Source organism: Rhea americana, unplaced genomic scaffold (genome assembly GCF_003343005.1).
Source record: "Rhea americana isolate MKP2758 unplaced genomic scaffold, rheAme1 scaffold_141, whole genome shotgun sequence".
In the NCBI taxonomy this organism is placed as follows: domain Eukaryota; kingdom Metazoa; phylum Chordata; class Aves; order Rheiformes; family Rheidae; genus Rhea; species Rhea americana.
The window spans coordinates 2343516-2357387 of NW_028185495.1; positions in this window are offsets into that span (position 1 = coordinate 2343516).

The window sequence follows — 13872 nt, forward strand, 5'->3', positions numbered from 1 at the left end:
AACTAGCTGTAGCATGGTTTCTTACCTGGTGATGCACCATAGGGCACTGGAGGGACTACAGGTTAGGAGAGGAGAAAAAAAACCTTCAAAGAAAGTGGTTTTTTAAGTTCCTTTGTTAATAGATCAGTTTGTTTTTAAAACAGCAACATTTTCCATAACTCTAATCCTAGTATTACATATATATTAGATCTTTCCTTAAAGTATATATACAAAAGTGAAAAGAGAATACAAGACACCTTCCCACTACAATCTGGCACATCCAAAGGACAGAAGATTTTGCTTTAAGAATGGCGCTCTCCTTTCTTCTGCTTATACATATATACACAGACTGACTCTTTGGTTTAAATTCCCTCAGTCAAACTATGGAACTGAACTCACATCAACTCGTGCTGAGTAAGCGCACTGACTCTGAGCTCCCAAAAGAAGATGGGGTACCAACCCTTACCCTCTAGAAAGCTGTTATTTCCACAGCCTTAATTAAATCAGCCTTAATTAAATAGAATTTAGTACGTGATTAAGAAATCTGCATCTTCTTCAATCTCAAAGGCAAAATAAATACAGACTGGAATTTTAAAAGAAAAATGACTCATTTTTTTTTTGTAATTATCACACAGCCATGAAGGATGATTTTTGCTTTCTGATCTCTCTCTCTCTCTCTCTCTTTTTTTTTTTTTTTTTTTCCAGTAAGAGGAATTCAAAATACTAACATTGTGTGCTGTCAAATTCTGAATACAAGTATCGGTAAGGAATAGTACACATTCATTAAACATGGTAGATTTTTCTACACGTTCAGTTATGGGAAATCAGGTTTGGAATTCTGTATTTGAAGAAGATGCCCTTTTAACTGCCATACCCCATGAGAGAATGGAGGTCAAGCTAAATAAAAATAACCTCAACCTCTGCCCCTCTATTGCAGACTTTGCAGATGAATTCTAGCACTGAGCTGCCAAATAATACAATGTCTTTTAACATAATAATTGTTTAGCTGTTGCTGAACCTATTGAAAATAGTTTCCCACATTTCAGACTGAAGACTTTCATTCTTTAAAAACATACAGACAGCTATTCAGAGTCCAAGCAGATTTGCAACTTCACCGTAAAGACTTTCTGCAGCATTGACAATCCAGAGACAAAACCATTCAGTGAGCCCTCTGTTCACTCATCCTGTGTCAGAGGAAGTCTCCAAGACACACAGTGCCCCCCAAGCAACACTACCCATTGTCAAGGGAAGAGGATTCGAGGCAGCAGGAAGAAAAAGCAGACCAGGAGGATCTCCTGCTGTCAGTACAGTCCTGTTGGTCCTTAGGTGGCCTAGTTTGCACCTAGGATCATGAGCAAACAATGATTAAATTTGTTATATCATCATCAAATTCTGGTCTAAGCAAAGTCTCTTTAGACTGGGTTCTGGTTCCTGTTTTAGTTAAAAAATAAGAGGTCACAGCATATGTAAGCTTTTTTTTTTTTTTCTTTAGTCTACAGATGAAAATGGATGAGAACTCATATAATGGAGGCTATAACAATGAAGCCATGATGAATCATTGGAGATGAAAAGAATGATTACTTTCCATAGCTTTAAGTCATATCTGACATTTGAATTATTCTAATCTTGTTCTAAAAGTAGACTGGATATACTGTACAAGGGAGGGAGATCTTAATTGGGAATCCTCACGGGGCAAACAATCTATCAGTGTTTCCTTCTTGTGGAAAATGTTCAAGAGGACTATGATTTAAAAGGACAGGGAGAAGATTAGAAAGCTAGGGGAGGAATGTGGTCCAATTCCCCAGAAGGTAAAAACTGGAACGGGATTTAGAAGAACACATTTCCTAGAGAAGACCGACACATGTTGAAGCTTCTGAAACAGGAGCAGCTTTCCTCATTCTCTTATGTCTCATGAAAGGTACAATAGCAGGTCACCAGCAGCAGACCAGGGACCCACTGCAGATGAATGGAGGACTGCTTCTGAATTATTAAATAAAAGATCATGATTTGCACCATACAACTTACTCTCAGACAGTTTTCAGATAAGAAAAGAAAATGACCTCACTGTGATCATGCTGCCCTAATTTCTGCTGTATCAGTTTAAACTGAAAAAGAATCTCTGATCATGATAATGCTCTTTCCGTGACTCTATGAGAAGAAGATCAGCTCCTGAAAAAGCAGGGTATTTAAATACTATTTCATTCCTTCATTCAAGAAGAATACCGACATCAGTGGAGCTGAGGAGAACTCATGCCTAGAATTCCAGAGATCACTTCTACGTCTTAAGTGATTCAAAGAAGCTAATTTTAGGAAAGAGTAAGGGAACTGTACGCTCATTTCCTACTATTTGGAAATTTCTGACCTACGCAGCTAACATAATTCTAAGTCTCTTTTCCTAAGCAGTTGTATATTAGCCAGCTACTTTAGTTAGTTAATCTCATACTTTTCTCCTGAGAAACTCTTTCCCTTTAGTGCAACACACACACCTGTGTACAGAACAGCAGGCTCATAAATAGTACTCCTTGTCAATGGCAATTCTGCTGCTAAATTTATTTCCTGGAAAGCTACTTTCTTCATTCTCTTACAAGCCACAAAAGATATACTACATTATCCTTGAAATAAAAGGAACTGATTGTACATAAAAATGGTTCTGAAAAAAAATGACCTCCAGCAGTGCTCGCTTAGGCGACAGGATAAAATGAGCAGATGTTTTTTTCTTTTTGTAAGGAAGAATTCATAAATGGGCTACTTGAGAAAGTGTGCAATATTCTGAGGCTGGTATGAGTCCTGTTAACGATCACAGCAAAACGATGGACTAGACATAGATGCCCCCACGTTTCAATGCAAAATGATTGGTGATTCATCTTAGTAAGGGTAGGAGCAAAATTAGAATAGAGTAGAAACAATCATACAGAATAGTCACGGTGCAGCTTGTCCTTATATGCAGCGATATTAAAACATGATGCTGCTGAAGCCTTTTTGTTCACCTCACCCATGTCATCATCAGTCTTGGTCTTCATAACTACCAGCACACGTTATCTAAATCATTACTGTAAGGTAGCACTTGAAAAAATCATACTGAGAAGTGGCGACTTCTTCTGAAACAAAGCAATAAATTTGCACAAGCGTGGTAGATGCTAGGTGCCATTTTGCATTCACTCTGCTCTTTGCCCTGCTCGATGTCTGTCCTAAAATATCCTGCAATCCTGCTATCACTGTTAGGCAGATTTATAGTTTTCTTCTATGAAATGTGTAGCTATAAAATTACTTTTCCCTTCTACGGCTTATATTTGTATAGTGTTGTTTGCCCAGTCATATTTAGGTATGTATATAGTTTTACAATTTTTTGTCTTTACACACAATCTACATAAAAGAGCCTCTCTCCTGCTCATAATTGCACTGTTTTCTATCTAATATCTGAGTAACCTTTCTAGAAGCTTGCTTAAACAGATCGGTTTGAAAACCCTTTTGTGATTCAATTAAAAAAATATGGGCTTTAAATAAAACCAGGGTTCCAGGCATATATTCCTGTGGAGAATTAAATATGCCATGAAGCCATCTTAGAAGTTTTATTTTCCAAAAGGCCACAAAATGAAAAAGAGAGTGAGACAAAGATGAGTGGAAGGAAGGGAGGGAGGAAAAGAGAAAGGAAGAGAGGAAGAGAAATAAAAAGGGAAACAAATAAAGAAAAAGAAATAAAAAAGATAAACAGAAAATGATATAACTAAAGAAAAGGAAGGAAAGAGAAGGAAAAACAAAGAGAATGTAAGAAAGGGAAAGAGAAAGAGAAGGAAAGAAATAAAGAAAAGCAAAAGAAAAGAGAAGGAGAAGAAAGAAAAAGAGAAAATGAAAGAAAAAGAAGAATAAGAAAAAGAAAGAAAAGAAAGTTAGTTCATAACCTCATTGAGAATAGTGGTTTCTTTGGACGCCTTCACCTTCAAGAACAATCAACAAAGAATTAGTCAGCAAAGAAAGAAATGTCTTACAGATATGGTTTATCAGTCATTTGTTTGCAAAACACAAAGCTGTGTCAGATACCACTGTATGTGAGCCAAGAACCTTTAAAAGCATTCATCAACGCTGTAAAACTGAACTTCGCGTGTATAAATACATATATACATTCACTTTCTTTCACATATATGTACATATCGGTATGTTATGTACATATACATACGTGTAAAGGAAAGTGAACGTAACGCTGTTCATCAAATATAACTGAGCTCCCACATATTTTATCAAGTGCACAAAGGTTCACTTCATTCTGCATTTTATCATTTCTATACATATCTATTTACTGTTTTAGCTAGGCTAACAGGCAGAAATGGAGCAAAAAGACAGCATGTTCAGCATACTCAGGCTAGGCAGTACTGAAAATCCTAACAAAAACCTCTCCAAATAAGCAAATGTGATTTGGGGGGTTAAGACAGCGGCCTCTCCTCCAGTGAGATACTTTTTTGCAGGTGGGCAGGCGGATGGTTCTCCTAAAGAAACCCGTGGTCTCCGAGCAGCAAGGCAAGCCAGCGTCTCCCTGGGGAGCTGCGCTGCGGCTCAGGTGGGGAGGCCGCTTCCGAGCTGCTCTCTGCTTTGATCCCCGGGAGCTTTGCTCACGTGAGAAACTTTGGGGGGAACGCGAGAGCTCCCGGCCCCGCCAGCCCCAGGGCGGGCAGCCTGGGAGGCTCACTGGGGTGACTCCCTCCTGAACGAGGTAGGTGCCTCTCATGCTTCTCGCTCTGGCACGGCTCCCAGTGCCAAATCAGGCTTGGGTCAAAGCAGGACTTTGTAGTTAATATTTCAGTGAGATAAATAGAGGAAGTTCATCCCTGTTTTGGCACTATAGTACATTGTTTCAGGCTCTAGCAGAGACAGCGACGCATTAATTTACAGTCTGAAGGCCAGAGTCACAAGAAGAATGCCTTCCTTTTCGGAGGAGGCATTGCTTCTTCAGATTATACAGAAAAACATGCAATCCTCTAAACTTGCTGGGTGCAGTCATGCCTGGTAATATAGAAGTTGTTTCTGTTGAATAAAGTAAAACCTAGATTGTCTGACCYCCATAAATAAACCAACGTATGGGTCTTCTACATCTTCAGTAACTTTAAATACTACAGCATAAAAGTAGGAGCAACAAAATCATGTTCACAAAGGGAACTATCACCCAAGATGTGGTTTGCATATACAGTATGACGCTCATAAGGAAGYCTGATCAGAAAATTGAAAACCTTCATTGCAGGTTTCACACACAGTTCAAAATATATTTTAATTCCAAMTCAGAACTAAAATGGCAATTTTGGAAATTTTATGTAGAAAAGTTTCAAAGACTATATATGATGCTTAATGACAAAACACTTTGTTTTGTTATCAGAATGTTTTAGTCCCACATAAGCACTCATATAAGTGAGTATAAATTAAACATATATGTAAAAGACCATGTATCAAAAAGAAACTTAGCAACATAATTTTAATATTGATGAGATGATGAGATGTTGAAACAGCTTAGGCTTATTATGTCTCCTTTTTTTGATTAAACTGCATTTACTTGCAAAAAATTGAAAAATAATTAAAAATGCAATTTAAAAATACTATTTTAAAATTTTATTTATAATTTCATCTTCCAACTCTACTCACAGCAAAGTAATTCAGCCAATATTTTCACTAAGTCTTCAAAAGCATTAGAAGTGGTTTTGAGATGCCARCGTGATACATCTTTTGAAACGTTAGTTCCGTACCCCTCCCATCATGGACCATGGCGTGATGTTTATAATCTAGGGAAACTGAAAAGAAGGTGAGATAATATACTCCATTTCCCAATAGCACGACAGAATCTACCAAGTGAGAAAGGAAAGCCACTTTGTGTATATTAATTTACTTTGTTTGAGCTAGACATGGGGATTTGAACTATTGAGAGGAACTCAAGCAAAGAAAAAGTTTCCTTAATAGAAACATTTTGTAATTGAAATAAAATGAAAGAAACAAAATTATATAGACAAATCTTTTGGCTAAATGCCTTTTTAGTATTTAGCCAGGCACTGAGCCAAATTGTTTCTCTGTAAAATTTTCTCTTAAGTTATTCAGATACAGTCAAGCATTTACAGAGATGGGTGTTACTAGAACATTTTTACAGTGTTTGCAAGGGGGAGCAAAAGCCAACAGAGGCAGCTCAGTATATCCACTTAAAACTCATTGGTACCCCCAGTCCTGACATATTCRTATGTTTTGTATTCAAGTGGAATGGTGGGGGGAGGAGGAGACGATTCACAGAAAAAAGTGAATTAGGCAAAAGCCCTGTCCTATAATGTCCTAAACAACCTGTGAGAGGACCTCTATGCCCTTCTAGCCTGTTGACATCAGCAGTAGCTGAGCACCCTACAAGTCTCAAAAGGTCAGCTATAATCTTCTATTACTAGAAGACTGTGAAAATCACAGACAGCAAATTATTTTCTCCATTATGCGTATAATTTATAAGTATATGCAAAGTCATCACCTCTGGTTCAGGAAATCCCTGAATTGTTAATTTACAGAGGTTAGAAAGAAGAGTATGCTGAGGGCGTATGACTGCAGGCTTGCCTTGCTTTTACCACCTTCCATAGGCCTTGGCCCCTATAGACACAAAACACTTGGTTAATGGGCCTTTTGTCTGACCCACACAACTATGTTTATGTTCTACAGACAAATGACTTAATTGCACTACAYAGAAACTTGAAATGGAAGCTTAGATGTTTTCTTTGCATTTCATCAGAGGATTTTAAGGCATACTGACTAGATAGAGATGTATAGTTTAACATAGTAAGCAATTTTTTCTTCTCCTGGTCATTTCATTTGTTACAATCTTATTTGCCTCACAACACTGAAAATATAGAAAACAATATAGGCCACCACAAGCACAAAGTTTATGGCTTTTCAGTAGGAAATTGCATCTTGCCTTAGGTACAAGGCACTGACAAGATCACCAATAGTCCATTTTTTATGACGCACTCTTTACTGGAACAAAGCCATTTGCAATGGAATAGAGTCTAGTAAGGTGATTCCACGTTACTGGGAAGGCTTATTCTAAAGCAAAAGATTAAAAATCAGATATTTTAATGAGGAASAAGGGCATAAATTTACAACTTTTTATTGAGTGCCTTTTAAATTCTGAGAGAGAATATGCTCTTTGGTTATTTCTTTTATAWAAATATATATACAAGATATACGTGAGACAGAAATGACAAAATATAATCAATCTCTTTGTGAGTACTGGTACATTGTRGGGTCACATCACACCAGAGCCAGTACTGTTCAGAGAAGATAAGTTGCAGGAAAATGGATATTATTTGTTCTCCATCCCTATTGTAACTTTTACTCTATGCTTATTACCATGAATTAGAATTTTTCAGTGAAATCCAATCAGCACAGAAAGCTTTCAAACAGCATTCAAGCTTTTAATGAACTGATCAGAATGAGTTTAACAAATCCTTCATGTGCATAGAGCCTCTGATTACAATGAAACCRTTCCAGCACATCCCTGGGGTAAGAGAGAGTCTTTGAGCAACAAAAATTAAACTGCTTGAATACGCTGCAGATACAATGAGCTGCTTCAGCCACAACTACATTCAGGCAGATTCTTGGAGTCAGCCAGATTAGCTGCCTGATATTTATCTGAAATGATTGTAATTTACCAACTTTACTTTTCAAAGAGACATCAAATGTGTAAGGAGCTGCGTAGACTTAATTCACACCTCGATGCTCCCTACTTCAGACCAGACACAGCACAAATCCTCCATCCCTCCTGTAAGTGCCCGCAAGCAGTGTTTCTCTGAATTTGCCAGAAAGCGCACAGCTGATACATCTTACTGAAGTAAAATAAATCTACAAAAGAAACACRGACTGACTCTAATGCCCTGAGAACAAAAACAGAGAAGTGGAAATTCTTGTTCTTGCCGTATTAGTCTGATATTAAAAYAAATCTTATTTTATTGGGTCGGTCTGTCTGCCCTTCAAAATGATGTATAAAAATTACATTTCATGAATAAAGAAAGAAGGAACAAGTAGTAATTTTCATAAAAGCCCAGAAAATTTTTAGTTTCATTACAGTGGTTTTCAAAGGGTTCATTTTGCATGAGTAAGGCCAGCTCCTGGATGTGCAAACCACAGCAACTATCAAGCACAGAAGATATCGGGACCTGCTCTTTCTGTTATATATCTGATGAGGATYATTCATGTTACTTGCTACCTATAATAATAGAATGTGCTTCATTTGGGCCTACATTYGAGGACTACCCAGAAATTCTAGCTAGTGCAAATTATAGTTCCTGCTTTTTTAATGAGAACATTAATTCCTGTTCTGAAAATTTCATGGCCATTCATTTTTTTCTTTGGGTTTAGCCTGTCAAGTCCTACAAGATCCGTACTCTGACAGAAAAATGATCCTGATCCGTCCTAGTAGGTAGGACTTGAAGTACGTAGGTAGGACATGAGATATGGCATGAATTTAAGCACTGAGATAAGGTGGCTGTGCTGCAGTCCTGGGTTTGGCTACAGGTTAAATGGAAGCGCCATGGCAGCGCAGTGGTGGAATTCAAATGCCTGTGGCAAAATCAGGGCAGGCTGGAGCCTAGGAAACACAACATCCTTAGAAAGGTGCCCGTGAGATGTGGCGAGTCTCATAAATTGAACCAGCAGGAGCTGGGACCTGCTACCTCACCAGCTGCAAAATAATTCCAGTAAGGTAATTGGTGGCACTTACCTTGTACACAAGACAGCATCCCCCTGCTTCCGACAATCTGCCTCTTTAATTGAGAAGAAAATACAATCAAGCATGAAACAGTGGCGACTTCCGTTTCATATCGTTTTCTAAGCCATAAAAAGAGGAAAAAAGGAAGGCTCATAAGAACTTAATTAACAAGAACTGATGCTTTTTTCTATGAATGAACCAGAATTGTCCTAGTGTATTCATCAGACTTTAACACAAAGAAGAAGTAAATCACGATACAGCTTCTAAATCGTTATGTTAAATTTATATAACCAGTAATCTCAGCTTTCTTCTTTCTGGTAATTGTCAAAGACTAGCGTTTCTGGGAATGTAGAAGCAAACATTCAGACTACCTAGCTTGCAAACAGATCTCTCTATGAGCATGASACACCGTCCACTGATTATTTTCCAGTCTTTTTAAGTGATATGTTGTTTTTAAGTATTGCTTAATATTTTTCAGAATTCTAGGTGCTGCTGGGAGAACAGTTACATCTGGCTGCATTTTGAAGCAACTCAGAGAAACTAGGGACATCGTTCACGATGAACTGAGAATATCGTAGCACATTTTCACCACCACAGTCAGTGCTTTAGTCTTCGGTGTTCAGAACAAGTGCTGCTGTTTTCACTGTCCCGAATCATAGATTACTGAGGAAATATCATTTTCCAAAGATATATCTAAATTAAATTCACATATTTTTGGCTCCTTGAGGGAATAGGTTGTTATGTCAATATCTATATTAACGTACTACACAGCTGGTCAACAAATAGAGGGAGATTCCTGCATTATCTTGCTCAACTCCTTATCTTTTCAGTATGTCAGTCCACTGTTCTGACACTAACACTGGTGATCAAGATATTCTACACAGAAGTTCTTTTTCCTCCATGTTTCCTGGTTTACAGATTTAATGTTGGTCACTGCTTAAATAAAAACAARTTTATTTAATGTATTACTCCTGTGAGCTATACAACAGGCTATTTCTTAACAAGAAAATGTTAGTTAATTAATTCTTAACAAGGAAAATATTAATTAAGCCTTTATGTAGGGTGCATTGTGTTTTCAGCACAAATATGTGCATAAGTTGACTTGGAAACACTTATTCCTTTGCATATAGAAGTGCTAATTATTTATCCTTCAGGTATTTTCTTTTAAAACTTTGCACATAACCACCTTTTTATTGAAAACAGATGTGTAAACACACTAATTTTTAGGATTTAGCTCTATTCAGACATAACAATTACGCGCCTGATTATATTACTATAATTAAACACAATTTAAAATATGTTTTCCAATTAGATTAAAGCTGATCCACTCATTGTGAATTCTTCTGGTCTTAAACTTTTAAAAACTATTGTATAAGTAAGTGTAAATTAATTTCTCATTTTCACAGTCTCCTTCTATACTGTGGTACAATAAACATTTATTTTATGAAGGGAAAACAAGCACACAGGATTGCAACCAAAATTATAATGCAAGCGGTTGCATAAACTTTGACATTTCTTGGCTTTAGGTTGCTTGTCTTTGCAATCTAAGTAACCTTCTTTTAACATTAGGCATGGGTTTTAGCCTGGGGATTCATGTTATTTGTTTTTCCAACACATACAAGGTAATTAAAGCATCTCATTATCAGCAGCTCCTACCCTTCTGATGCATCTAATCATTTCTTAGAAATGGTCTCAATTAGCTTTTTCTTCAGAAGCTTGTACTATGATATTTTCTATGCTTTCTAAAATTCAGAGCATGTACTTTCATGATATACTTTCATGATACTGTCATATCAGTATATATGACACAAAAATAATTTCCTTTTATTAGCCCTGCTCTTTCAGAAAAAAAATCTGTACCTTTCCCTAATAAGATTCCAATTCCACAGTTTATCCTTCCTTGTTCCATAAATAACAGTAAATCTTCTTATGTTCCTTTATGGTGTTTTGTTCAGAAATGGAATTAAAACAAATTCTAAAATATCTGAATTCTTTATTAAAAAATATTCTGTTATCAGGCCACTTTTAAATAGGACTGACCACATGAACTCCTTCCCTTCCTGTAGCTAGAAAATTGACATGCCTKCCTTCATTCAAAAAAAAACCATCGTTTCCACCAAAGTTAAATACCTAGAAAATGTTTTTTCAGAATTGTGGTTCGGATCAGCACCCAGAAAAYTAGATGCAGATCCAACAGCGGAACCAGTTGAACTGGTTGAAAAAGTCAGCAGGCCAGTCCTCCTCAGAGTATTCAAGACTTCTGTTCCATAAGGATTCTAAGGTCACTCTGGCAAAGAAAAAGTCAATTACACATTTCTGAATGCAGCAAAGGATTTGATTTTGGTGTACATAAAAAGATTAAATTCGTATTTCAAATGAAGTTTATTTGTCTTTCTGTGAATTTAACCTAAACTGACTCACCTTCAACTATTCTGAAGTTTTTCCTGTCCAACAATATCCTTGAAGCTAACAGAAAAGCAGCATTAGCTAGCTTGAGTGGTAATTTGTGATTCTGTATACCCCAGAAGGGAGAAGTTTATTAGCTACTGTAACAAGAAACGTCTCTGGAGCATACCAAGGTATTCAGACACCTGTTTCTAAATTGGAAGGAATCAGGTTATGTAGATACCRATGTAGTCATTATTTTTGTAATAAATTTGATCAAAATGGAAAATTATGTACTAGTAAATAGTTACTCAAATTGTTAAAATCAAGTGTAGCTGCACTTGAAGCTACATTGCAAAGTCAATACTAACCCTGTGCTACAGGAATGTTTGTTTTATGAGCACCATTTAGTCTGAATTCAAACAACATTCCTCTGCAACTACTATGCATGGTAAATCAGGAAATGTTTCACTATGCATACAAATAAACAATAGGCATTCCTATATTTTCTAATTTATTTTAAATTCAAATGAATCAGATAACCTCCCAGTTATTTCCTTTCAAAGTCTACGTTACTTCTAGTTTCTTATATGTTGAATGTCATGTAAGATGAAATTACAGAAGATAAAATTATGGTCCAGATTTTAAAACAYGTGGACTCAATCTGATTTTAGTGACTTACTCTAGTGTATACAAAGTAATACATCAACACGATAATGCAAGCAAACCACCATAGTTTTTGCTTGTACRTCTCTTGGTCAGTGCTGAGGCTGAGCAGAAGAAATGGAGGCAGGACACTTCAGATACAGATTCAGATTCAGAATTCATTACCCATTGTTTGTAACAACTGGTTTCTTACTCTTCTGTGTCACTTCATATTATTTTGTCAAATCACCAGAGTACCTGACATGGCATTCTCTGGTCTGACATGAGGATGTAATGAAATAATGAAATGTTAAAGAGAAATCTATTTATCTTGGCAACTCAGAGCCACTTTAAATGTAGATAGCATCTAAGCAGCATCCATGAATAACATTGCATAGAAAATGGTACGCTTCCCCTGTCCTTTATTTTCTTCTGAATCAGTCAAAAATGTGCTAAGAGTCAATCTAAGTGGATTACAACCACATTAAATTGTCAAATTGTCATTTTTTTTCCCCTTTCCCCCCTAGTGAAATCTTCCACCTGAGATCCAGGTAGGCTGTCAGAAGACACACTAGACAAGCTCAATGTCCATCATGTATTAAAAACCCTACTTAATTCCATTATGCAATCTATATGTAGCTTTAAAGGAACAGCAGAACTGTCAAATATAATTAAGCGTGGAAAATGTTTTTCCACATTCAGAAACTTCAGGCTCAAGTAATTCAGGGTATTCAAAACAGAGCATTGGAAGTTTCTTCAAGATGGAAACAGCATTCTTATGAACTGAGGAAGAGGAGATAAAATAGTTTCAAATACACAAATGGCTTGATTTTAAAATGCTCAATTAAGGTAATGTCTCAAAACGAAAAGTGGCTTGGGAGAAAGATTTTGTGAAAGATATTCTTCTTGACTGGCATAATATAGCAGTCTTTGGAGTAATGCTTATGGGTAATGTAAAATGTGAAGCAAAGGACTGCTTTTACCGAAACTACTGTATTACTGTGTTTCACACAAAAGAAAAAAGATTAAGTTCTCATTATGAAAACATACAAATTTTATCCGATTATGATGCTAAAAAGTATATAATAAATTATGTTAACGACTATTGCATAAAAATTGTGCAGATTTATATTTTAACCTTCTATTTCAGGAACTATGAACTGTTGAAAAACTTCATTCAACCCAAAATCTCCTGTATTCAGTGAAGCCTATCTATATTCGATGGAACTTTCTTCGACATTAGTGGACATGAGGCTAGCCCACTCAAAACAATTATAATTCAGTAGATTTAATCATTATTTAGACTCATAGACTCAGGGCTTTCAGTCTCTCCAGTTAGGTCCACACTTCTTGAACAGGCAGACAGTGAAGTTCAGTTCTCCTGGCCACCCTGGGACTATATAGGTTGCCACACAGCCAGAGACCTTCAAAATAGCATGAGCGACTAACTGGAATTGACATTCTTCACCCTTAATGAAAGCGCTGAAACCTAACCGACACTCAGAATCCATGCTATGAACTGGCATCTATGTACARATATTGAAAAGATATAGAAAAGAAAAGATTTGCTAACTTTAAAAGAAATAWTTAAAGATCGTTGTCTCAATTTGCATCTAGCCAAATTTCTAGCACTTGTAGTCTCATGATCTGGAAGCACTATGTACTAATCAAGTCTTGTTGATGCCTTCAGGTTGGGAATGCTTTTCTAAGAAAATACACCTCAGTTCAGTCAGATGTTTGACATTTGTTTCAGAAATCATTTGGTGAAGTTATTTGTATTCACCTGTGTGACTAGCTGACTACAACAGTTCCTTCTGACCTTAAAATCTGTAAAGCTTTTCATAACAGAAATGAGTCTGGCAACTAGAAAAGCTGTAAAACAGTAATCTCACTMTACGTCCAGTGAGCAGATTTAATATGGGAGCACTGTGTTTGTCTTTCTTCCACGATGACTTTTTTGGAATATATTAATATTACTTACCTTCACACAAGCTATGAACTAAAATGGTCCTGAATAAAACCACCCATTATAATCACAATGAATTAGTGTTCCTATTCATTTTAGTTTGTCAAAGGTTTGAACATGACCAGACACATCCAACGACAGCAATATTATTGCCAGGAATAATGGGTGTTTGCTAATCACATTACGA